Source organism: Heteronotia binoei, chromosome 6 (genome assembly GCF_032191835.1).
Source record: "Heteronotia binoei isolate CCM8104 ecotype False Entrance Well chromosome 6, APGP_CSIRO_Hbin_v1, whole genome shotgun sequence".
NCBI lineage: Eukaryota > Metazoa > Chordata > Lepidosauria > Squamata > Gekkonidae > Heteronotia > Heteronotia binoei.
In genome coordinates, this window is record NC_083228.1 from 33200264 (window position 1) to 33212291 (window position 12028).

Sequence of the window (12028 nt, forward strand, 5' to 3'; positions counted from 1 at the left end):
CTCTTTTTTGTTGAAGAATCTATTAACCCACTTCATGGGGAGTTGGGCATCAGCAGCATGCTTGATATCATCTCATACAACATCTCTGCATGGGCTCTCCAGGCAGTTTATGAAGTTGATAAGCAACATTGGTATATTATTATTATTTATTTATATTATTTGGATTTCTATCCCACCCTCCCTGCAAGCAGGCTCAGGGTGGATCACAGCATAGTCTGAAATAGTTAAAAACAGTTGCATCATTCTAAAATAGCTAAACAATTTAAAACAGTTAAACACTGGTGAAATTTAATAAACATACTGAGCAAATAAGATGGAGTCCAATGAAGTTACACAGTATCAATGCTCCAGATGGGCAGAATTAGATGGGTAGCATTGGATGGGCAGCATTGGCAAGATGATGGCAGTGCACTTCTTTTTTCTCTCTTCCAGTGCCCAGGCAGTTTCAGTCCCAAATTAGGCCAGAAGTCAGCCAGTATTGGATCCGGATAATCCATCTCAAGACTGTTTGGTATTGCCAACCACTCTGCTAGAGCACCTTGCCTAGAAAGGAAATATTCACTACTGGTATTTATAGGTATTTATAAAGTCATTTGAGCTCAGTTGACTTCTTCAGGAGGGATTTCACAGCCATCTTCTTCAACCTGATTTGAACTATGACCTCCTCTATCAAGGCATTTCACTATTCCATGGACCTAGTTAGGCAGCTTCTTCTTTCAAAGTATCCTGATTCCCAAGCCACAACAGGAAAGGGACAAACACAAATGTAACAGGCTATACATTTCCTTTAAAAAACACGTCTACGTCCTTAATACCTGAATATTGTACAAGAAACCACAACTAGTCTGAGCTCTAATAACTTGCTTAGATTGTCATGGCAATCCAGCTCATCGAAATCATGATAAATATAAGCAGTTTTATATGCTAAATGCTTTGAAGGTAAACAACAACAAGCTTCCATATTACTTATGCCAACATCACCTGGCCCTGTGTTTTGAAGCTCATCCAGGACTCTTCCATCCCCCTTATAATATGAGCATTGTTTTTTCTCCAGCGATAAAATACATCACTATTATGGGGTGCTTTTTAGGGGGAGGGGGAGAAACACTTCTAAAAATCCCAGTTTAATTGCACCTTTACCTCTGCCATCTAATAAAGAAATAGCATCAAATTCCATTGTTGCATAAACAAAAGATTTGGGGTTTGTTATTTTATTATGGTTTTAATGGGAAATTACTTTTAACTATTACCGTAAGCAACCTTGAACGACAAGGAGAGCTGGGGTATAAATAATCAGGGCTGGCTCTGCCGCTAGGGAAACTAGGTGATTGCCTAGGGCACCAACTTTCTGGGGGTGCCAAACTGGGTGCCCCCCACGTGACTTGGTGACATTATCAGTGGAGGGGGGGGGGATGCCAGAAGTTAGCCTTGCCTAGGGTGCCAGACAGTGTAGGGCCGGTCCTGTAAATATTGGAATAAAATCAAATAAATAACTAGTTACTGTTTCTCAGCTCATTCAAGAAATCCTCTCCTACTCCCTTTTTTCTGTTCAGAAGCAAACTACACATTTCCACTTGATAAACTCAGGAAGGAGCAAACTAAGCAGAAGGCAATAGGAGTCATCTGATGCTCTGATGGGGTTTGAATTATTCTTTCATTCATCTTACCAGGACTTTTTTGGTAGAAAAATCCCAGCAGGAACTCATTTGCATATTAAGCAACACCCCCTGATATCACCATTGTTTCACACAGGGGTTTTTGTAGAAAATTCTCAGCAGGAACTTATTGGTCTTGGGTGACTTCAACGTCCATGCAGACGACGCGGCCTCCAATCAGGCGCTGGACCTAGTGTCTTCCATGGCGACACTGGGACTCTCCCAATTTGTTACCACTCCCACGCATCAGGCCGGGCACATGTTAGACTTGATCTTTGCGTCCGGGATTCTGGTGGACGGTATCGCAGTAGAAGCGGTGCCATGGTCGGACCACCTAGCCCTTAAGGCCCGTGTGGGTGCGCCCCCTCGACCCTGTACGGGCGGCGAGCCTATTCTGGCTCGCCCGCGGAGTCAGATGGACCCTGAGTGGTTCCAGAGGGCTCTGCGGGACCCCTGGCCCCCTAGCAGTTCCCTCGATGACCTAGTAGATACCTGGCATGACAGGTTATCTGGGGCCATCGACGAAATTGCACCCCGGCGTCCTCTGCGCCCCCGAAGTAGGCTGGCTCCTTGGTATACCTCGGAGCTACGCCGACTGAAACAGGGACTCAGACGACTAGAGAGGCGGTGGCGGCATACTCGTGACGAAGCGACGAGAACATCCTACAGAACGTTTATGAAGTCTTATGAGATGGCAGTCAAAGCTGCAAAGAAGGAATACTTTGCGGCTAGGATTGCATCTGCAAATTCGCGCCCAGCACAATTATTTAAGATAATTGAGAATCTGACCACTCCGCCCCAAGGCAGACCAAACATGAAAGAATTGGAAATAGGCTGTGAGGCTTTTGCGAAATTTTTTGCAGATAAAATCTCGTCACTCCGCCAGGATTTCCTGCCACATTGACTGCAGCAGACGAACCCGGGGCCCCGTGCCTGTCTTCTGGTGTTATCTTGGATCACTTCGACGCGCTTAGTCTTGGGGAAGTCGACGAAGTCCTCTCAACTGTACGCCCTACAACTTGCGACCTTGACCCATGCCCCTCCTGGCTAATCAAATCCTGCCAGAGGGAGCTTAGATATCCTATACGGGATATCATAAATAGATCCCTCTTGGAAGGGCAATTTCCAACATCTTTGAAAGAGGCCATGGTCCGCCCTCTCCTAAAAAAGAGTACAGCAGACCCGGCCGAATTGGCAAATTACCGGCCGGTCTCGAACCTACCATTTTTAGGTAAGGTTATAGAGAGGGCAGTGGCGTTACAGCTGCAGAGTTTTTTGGATGACACTTCCGCCTTAGACCCTCACCAGTCCGGCTTCCGTCCGGGTTATGGGACGGAGACAGTGCTGGTCACCTTGGTGGATGACCTCCAGCGGCATCTGGATCGAGGCGGCGTGGCGGTGCTGATATTGTTAGATCTGTCGGCCGCATTTGATACGGTTGATCATCAGTTACTGGCCCGCCGGCTCGCCGACACGGGGATTGGGGGATTGGCCTTACAGTGGCTTTCCTCCTTCCTCGAAGGACGGGGACAAAGGGTGGCCATTGGGGGGGAACGGTCCCGGAGGCACCCACTAGTATGTGGGGTCCCACAAGGGGCAGTTCTCTCCCCGATGTTATTTAACATCTATATGCGCCCCCTTGCCCAGATTGCCCAGAGGTTTGGACTTGGGTGCCATCAATATGCTGATGACACCCAACTCTATCTGCTAATGGATGGCCGGCCTGGCTCCGTCCCAGAAAGCCTGGACCTAGCATTGCAAGCCGTGGCAGGCTGGCTCAGACTGAGTGGGCTGAAGTTGAATCCAACGAAGACAGAGGTCCTGTGCTTGGGTCGCGGTGCCTTGGGAGGGGAAATCCCCTTGCCAGTCCTTGACGGTGTGCAGCTTAAAGCGGCACACAGGGTCAAGAGCTTGGGGGTTCTTCTGGAGCCTTCATTATCAATGGAGGCACAGATAGCGGCCGCTGCCAAGTCCGCGTTCTTTCATCTTCGTCGGGCGAAGCAGTTGGCCCCCTTCCTGGAGCGCCGTGACCTAGCAACAGTGATCCATGCTACGGTCACCTCGAGACTGGACTACTGCAACGCCCTCTACATGGGGCTGCCCTTGTGCCGAATTCGGCGGCTGCAGCTGGTGCAGAACGCGGCGGCTAGGCTGTTGCTGGGGCTCCCAAGGTGGGAGCACATACAGCCGGGGCTGCGCGGACTGCACTGGTTGCCAGTGGCATACCGAGTTCGCTACAAGGTGCTGGTTATTACCTTTAAAGCCCTATATGGCCGAGGACCTACCTACCTAAGGGACCGTCTCTCCCCATATGAGCCCCAGAGGGCACTGAGGTCATCTGGGAAAAACCAGCTGAATATCCCTGGGCCAAGGGAGGCCAGACTGAAAGCCACCCGGGACCGGGCCTTCTCTATTACTGCTCCATTACTGTGGAACCAACTCCCTGAGGAGGTGAGGGCCATACGATGTTTAGAGGGATTCCGTAGGGCCTGTAAGACCCACCTTTTCAAGATGGCCTTCAACTAGCGAAAAATTAGTGAAAAAACTGTGACAAAACTAGATATGCTGCTAGAAATGCTTTTATTCTTGAAATGTTTTTACTTCTGGAATTTATTGAAACCTGTTATAACGCCATACTGTTATGTGAATTTTAATACTTTGTAATTGTTTTAACCGTGTTTTATAATTATAACTGATGTAATGTGTGTTTTATGTTGTGAGCCGCCCTGAGCCTGCTCCGGCGGGGAGGGCGGGATAGAAATAAAAAAATATTATTATTATTATATTATTTGCATACCAGGCCAGCCAGAACTGCATTCCTGTGCATTCCCATTCAAAAAAAGCCCTGGATCTTACACAAAGATATGTAGCCAATCTAATCAGAAATCTTGCGATGCTTACAAGCTGAAAATTCTTTTTGCTTGAGTTTTGGTAGTATCCCATTTGAAGATAAAACCATGCCTTATATTTATTGTCTTTCATCTGTGTAATATCCTTGACCAGAGGCCTGCTTCTAAAGCCATCAAAGACAATCGTTGCAACTTGGCTGTTGTTTTTATCTATGTAACGTCATGATCATTAATGTCACAGTACTTCTAATTCTTTATGCATGGAGCTCCTTGTAAAAGAATCTCTCTTTCTAAAACATATTTAATTGTCCCCTTGATGTCAATTAATTGTCATTTGTCAGTGCCACACATCAAAGCAACCAGATTTTGAAAGCTCTGGTTTGGTGCTTGTCACAGACTCATTAAACAATATGTCTGAATAGGTACAAAGCACATCACATAAACATTCAGAGTGGGAGAAGACTTTAACCTTCCAAAGCATTCAGTGGGTGACCTCAAAGTAGCTGTTCACTGCAAAGGAACTTCAAGAACAGAATGGAGAGAGAAACTGCTGAATTACAAATTATTATGAAGCTTGGAACAAACACCTCCCCAGGACTGAACAGGGATATTAGTTTTTTATCTCATTACAGATGCTAAACCCATTCTCAGTGAGTATAGCTATACATCCACAGTATTCCAATGTGATGTGTTTCTCTTTTAGAATTGTGTATCAGAATAATTTTTTGTATTGTCATACTCAAAATAGGGATATTGGCTGTATATCTCATTACATATACTTTACCCATTTTCACTATATTTTATTGTATTCCTTTTTCCTACGGCAAACTAGAATTATGTTTACATGTTAAAAAGTAAATTAAGTGGACAAGAACATCACTATCTGATGTATTTCTCTTTTAGCTGTATTGACACACTTAAACAGGGACTTTGGTTGCTCATCCCATTACATATATTGATCCCCCACTAAAGTTTTCTCCTAATGACAAACTATATGTATGTTGTCAAAGATTTCAGGTTTTCACGGCTGGTAACATCATTAGGGTTTGTAGAATCTTTCGGGATCAAGTGCCGTGTTCTACTGGAGAAAGTTTTCCTTCCAGACGTTTCGTTCTCAGCTGCGGAGAACATCCTCAGTGGCGTTGCAGCCGGAGCAGGCGCTCAGACCTTCTTGGCTGCAGCAGCCAAGAAGGTCTGAGCACCTGCTCCGGCTGCAACGCCACTGAGGATGTTCTCCGCAGCTGAGAACGAAACGTCTGGAAGGAAAACTTTCTCCAGTAGAACACGGCACTTGATCCCGAAAGATTCTACAAACCCTATATGTATGTTGCATGTTTAAAGGTGGATTAGTTGGATGGGTAAACATAATAATTCCTTCCTTTTGGCCCAGGTTCGTAGCAATAGAGACAATCTCACATTTTGACATACTACTGTTTTGTTGCTTTTGCATGCTCCTGCTACTCAGATCAAAGGTTTGTTCAATTTGTTAATTTTACTATTCTGTCATTGTACATTCTAGACCACTGCCTACCAGATAATTTTACTTCACTGTCATTGGTTCTTAAATCTGTACCATTTTGCATTCTGGGCCACAGGGAGAGCCAGTTTGGTGTAGTGGTTAAGGGTGCAGACTCTTATCTGGGAGAACCGGGTGTGATTCCCCACTCCTCCACTTGCACCTGCTAGCATGACCTTGGGTCAGCCATAGCTCTGGCAGAGGTTGTCCTTGAAAGGGCAGCTGCTGTGAGAGCCCTCTCCAGCCCCACCCACCTCACAGGGTGTCTGTTGTGGGGGAGGAAGGTAAAGGAGATTGTGAGCCTCTCTGAGACTCTTGGGAGTGGAGGGCGGGATATCTATCCAATATCTTCATCTTCTTCTTCACTGCCTACGAGCTATGTATGGCTCTGCTCAGCTATGTATGGCTTTGCTCACTGTGCCAGATTTCTCGTCTGATGAAGTGTGCTTAAGAGCACATGAAAGCTTACATTCTAAATAAAAACTGGTTGGTCTTAAAGGTGCACTTGGCTCCCGCTTTGTTCAACTGCTTCAGAGCAACATGGCTGCCTGCTTGGATCTATTCAGAACTCCTGCTCCTACAGCAATAGTTATAAATCTTTGGAATAAACATAACAAATCCAGCTGTGAGTATCTGCCACCTGGTAAAGAGCTTAATGTTTTCTCTTAAATGAGCACACTTACAAATTTCCCCCTCCTACTTCCTAGCATTTTGTTTCCAGCTTCTTCTGTTGTTTCAGTATTTACCGCTGAAGAAGCCACTGTACCAATGACAATGTTCCTTAATTGAGAATTGCCTTCCACAGAAGATCCATTATACAGCAATTCAACAGTTGTTTTTTGTCCTTGAAGTCATGCTGTTTCCTTGCATCAGTAGTTTCCTCATGTTGTTTGCTGGTTCCATAGCATGCCTTCAGTATATTCGACATTGAAATGTTAATCTCAAAGCAAGCTACATATGAGCACTTTTAACAAATGGTACATACCTCTCAGGTTTCTGCCTCTTAACAATTTCTCCATTGTTTCCTCATCAGTTCTTGTTGTATAGCTTGATAAGATGACAGCACAGTCTGATACCTCTCTGATGACTGTATGATAATACTCTATTTTAATAGGATGTATAGACATCAGAATATGTTGTTTGAAAGCTTGCTCTAATTCTGAAGATATAATGTAAGCGCTTTGTAAATCCATATTTTCTTGGTTCAGTGATGAATAGTGAAGTTGATAAATGTATTGATGATTTCTTGAGGACATGGCTAGTTTTTTTTTAAGGTGGTCTGTGTCTATAGCCATGTCCTCTTTGTCCTAAAACATCATCACTTCTATGTGTTTGATGTACACTGCCCTGAGCCCTATTTATAGGGGAGGGCAGTTTTGAAATGCAATTAAATAAATGCTGTAGGCTTGTTCATTGCAAAAGAAAAAGGATATCATCAAGTGTGTTAGACAACACAGGTTTGTTTAACATATGATTAAAAAAACGCTAGGGATTGTACAGTGTTCACTTAACTGGTGGTACTCCACATTTGAAATAACTCATAATTATGTCTAATTCTAGTTTCATTCAGAAGGCTTTGAATCTTGCAGGTTGTTTTTCACTGGTGTAAGTCACTTCCAGCCCTGACCTGGATGGCTTAGACTGGCTTGATCTCATCAGATCTTGGGCACTAGGCCATCAAGGGATACCAGGGTTGCTACACAGAGGCAAGCAGTAGTAAACCAACTTTGAATATCTCTTGCCTGGAAAATCCTACAGGGTCATCATAAGTCATCTGAGACTTAGTGGCACTTCCCACCACCAAGTCACTTCTACCTGGTTGGTTTGTTTGTTGTGGCCAAGTCATTTTCCATCGCAACTGAACACCACAAAAATGTTTCTTGGAAACAGTGAACTCTCAGAAACAGCATGGGGAGTGATTAGGGGTCTATAATTGAAAGGGAAATCAGCAACAATCCTCCTTTTCTGTGAACAGAAATGACCTTTGGATTCAACCCAAGTCCAAGATTTTTATAACACCCAAAAACTTGCAAGCTGATTAAGGCATGGCGAACTCTCTGTGTGTTACCAGCAAAAATATTTATGGATTTTCTAATTTAATTGAATTCCTATAAGCAAGTAATATTCAAAGGTAATTTTGCTTCAAGGTAGATGTCCTAACATTAGGTATGTTGTTGAACTCTTCTGAGCAATTGTACATTTTTTGTGAGTTGTTTAAGATACATTTTCTAAAACTGTTACATTTGCTACATAGTTATCCCTAAAATGGATGAACAAGGAGCCCCAGGCAATAAACTTAATGAGCTATTTGTGACAACTAGGATTTAGTACTGAAACCATTTCCTGCAGTGACAAACTTCACATGATGGGGGCTCGCATGGTATGCTACTCTAACAGTGTTGGCCACTGAAGCATACAGCAGACACTATGGTAATGAATCAGAAACTGTCCCTCACCACAGTCAAGGTTTATACTGGACATGAAAAGTGTGCCGGGAGATTAAATAGTTATATATTATAATGTTGTATAAATTGTGATCGAAAGTACCATTGTTGCTGACTTATGGTGACCCTGTAGAGTTTTCAAGGCAAGAGACATTCAGCCTGCCTCCGTATCATGACCCTGGTATTTTTCAATAGCCTCCCATCCAAATACTTCTTAGGGCTGACCCTTCTTTGTTTCTGAGATCTGATAAGATTGGGCAAACCTAGGCTATCCAGGTCAGGGCTAGGTAGGGCCTCCAGGGACCAGCGGAGGCCGCGGGGAAGCCACGGGGCACCCGGCGCTGGTCCCGGAAGGCCTTCCAGAGCCTCTGGAAGGCCTTCGGGGACCAGCGCCGGCCAGCGAAGGCTTCCCCGCGGCCTCCGCTGGTCCCTGGAGGCCCTCCAGAGTCTCTGGAGGGCCTCCAGGGACCAGCGGAGGCCGCGGGGAAGCCGCGGGGCACCCGGCGCTGGTCCCGGAAGGCCTTCCAGAGGCTCTGGAAGGCCTTCCGGGACCAGCGCCGGCCAGCGAAGGCTTCCCCGCGGCCTCCGCTGGTCCCTGGAGGCCCTCCAGAGTCTCTGGAGGGCCTCCAGGGACCAGCGGAGGCCGCGGGGAGGCCGCGGGGAGGCCGCGGGGCACCCGGCGCTGGTCCCGGAAGGCCTTCCAGAGCCTCTGGAAGGCCTTCCGGGACCAGCGCCGGCCAGCGAAGGCTTCCCCGCGGCCTCCGCTGGTCCCTGGAGGCCCTCCAGAGTCTCTGGAGGGCCTCCAGGGACCAGCGGAGGCCGCGGGGAGGCCGCGGGGCACCCGGCGCTGGTCCCGGAAGGCCTTCCAGAGGCTCTGGAAGGCCTTCGGGGACCAGCGCCGGCCAGCGAAGGCTTCCCCGCGGCCTCCGCTGGTCCCTGGAGGCCCTCCAGAGTCTCTGGAGGGCCTCCAGGGACCAGCGGAGGCCGCGGGGAAGCCGCGGGGCACCCGGCGCTGGTCCCGGAAGGCCTTCCAGAGGCTCTGGAAGGCCTTCGGGGACCAGCGCCGGCCAGCGAAGGCTTCCCCGCGGCCTCCGCTGGTCCCTGGAGGCCCTCCAGAGTCTCTGGAGGGCCTCCAGGGACCAGCGGAGGCCGCGGGGAAGCCGCGGGGCACCCGGCGCTGGTACCGGAAGGCCTTCCAGAGCCTCTGGAAGGCCTTCCGGGACCAGCGCCGGCCAGCGAAGGCTTCCCCGCGGCCTCCGCTGGTCCCTGGAGGGCCTCCAGAGTCTCTGGAGGGCCTCCAGGGACCAGCGGAGGCCGCGGGGAAGCCCGCGGGGCACCCGGCGCTGGTCCCGGAAGGCCTTCCAGAGCCTCTGGAAGGCCTTCGGGGACCAGCGCCGGCCAGCGAAGGCTTCCCCGCGGCCTCCGCTGGTCCCTGGAGGGCCTCCAGAGTCTCTGGAGGGCCTCCAGGGACCAGCGGAGGCCGCGGGGAAGCCGCGGAGCAGCCGGCGCTGGTCCCTGGAGGCCTCCAGAGGCCAGCGCCGGTATCGGAGAGGCCCGGCGCTGGTCCCTGGAGGCCTCCAGAGGCCAGCCCCGGCAGCTCCCTCCCTCCCTCGCCGCGAGGCCGCCGCCGGAGGACTCCCCGCCGCCGCCGCCGCTGGATCCGCCGCCCTGGATTAAGGTAAGGGGGCCGAAAGCGGGGGGGGCGGGGGGCGGCCTTCCTTTCTTCCCTCCCTCCTCCCTTCCTTCCTTCCTTTCTTCCTTCCTTCCTTCCTTCCTTCCTTCCTTCCTTCCTTCCTTCCTTCCTTCCTTCCCTCACTCCCTTCCCTTCCTTCCTTCCCTCCCTCCCTCCCTCCCTCCTCCCTTTCTTCCTTTCTTCCTTCCTTCCCTCACTCCCTTCCCTTCCTTCCTTCCCTCCCTCCTCCCTCCCTTCCTTTCTTCCTTCCTTCCCTCCCTCCCTTGCCTTCCTTCCTTCCCTCCCTCCTCCCTTCCTTTCTTCCTTCCTTCCTTCCCTCCCTCCCCCCTTCCTTCCTTCCTTCCTTCCCTCCCTCCCTCCCCCTTCCTTCCTTCCTTCCTTCCCTCCCTCCCTCCCCCTTCCTTCCTTCCTTCCTTCCTTCCTTCCTTCCTTCCTTCCTTCCTTCCTTCCTTCCTTCCTTCCTTCCTTCCTTCCTTCCTTCCTTCCCTCCCTTCCTTCCTTCCTTCCTCCCTCCCTTCCCTCCCTTCCTTCCTTCCTTCCTTCCTTCCTTCCCTCCCTCCCTTCTTCCTTTCTTCCCTTCTTCCCTTCCTCCCTTTCTCCCTTCCTTCCTTCCTTCCCTCCCTCCCTCCTTATGTTGTTATGTGATGCAGAGTGTTGGACTGGATGGGCCACTGGCCTGATCCAACAGGGCTTCTCTTATGTTCTTATGTGACGCAGAGTCTTGGACTGGATGGGCCACTGGCCTGATCCAACAGGGCTTCTCTTATGTTCTTATGTGATGCAGAGTGTTGGACTGGATGGGCCACTGGCCTGATCCAACAGGGCTTCTCTTATGTTCTTATGTGACGCAGAGTGTTGGACTGGATGGGCCACTGGCCTGATCCAACAGGGCTTCTCTTATGTTCTTATGTGACGCAGAGTGTTGGACTGGATGGGCCACTGGCCTGATCCAACAGGGCTTCTCTTATGTTGTTATGTGATGCAGAGTGTTGGACTGGATGGGCCACTGGCCTGACCCAACAGGGCTTCTCTTATGTTGTTATGTGATGCAGAGTGTTGGACTGGATGGGCCACTGGCCTGATCCAACAGGGCTTCTCTTATGTTATTATGTGACGCAGAGTGTTGGACTGGAGGGGCCACTGGCCTGATCCAACAGGGCTTCTCTTATGTGACAATACTGACTTTGGTGGACCCAAGCACTGATTCAGTGTAAGGAAGCTTTGCGTTTGTGTCTTCTAGTGCAATTTTGTTCTCAGATCCTGTATTTACTTCATCAGTATATGGGATAAGGCACTTTCTCAACTGTGCTGCATAATGCAGCCTATTTATTTTGTCCTGTTGGCTCTGTTGGCTCTATCTGCGCCACCTTCATCACTTTCGGGGTGTGGATCCCCCAGTGGAGTGGTCTCCCGACTCCCTCCGCCGGCTGTTTCTGATAGCCCTGCGCCCCCTCTTTCATTTGATATGTGTCCCGTGCGGGTGCCACCCTCCCGCCGGGAGATGCCGCAAAATGAGCCCCCTTGAGGCTTATGGCGGCAGGGCTCGGGGGAAGCGAGCTAGACTGCTGTTCTTTTGAGGGGTTATAGAGTGTTTCGAGCCCGTCCCTGTGGCATCGGTCCCATCGTTGTGGGACCAAGGGGGCCGGCGCAGCGGCACGCCGAAGCAGCCTGTCACTAATAACACCGGTCAAGATGCAGGACAGGAACCTGGAAGTGACCGACAGGCTGCTTCAGCGTGCCGCTGCGCCGGCCCCCTGGGCCCCACAATGATGGGACCGATGCCACAGGGACGGGCTCGAAACACTCTATAACCCCTCAAAAGAACAGCAGTCTAGCTCGCTTCCCCCGAGCCCTGCCGCCATAAGCCTCAA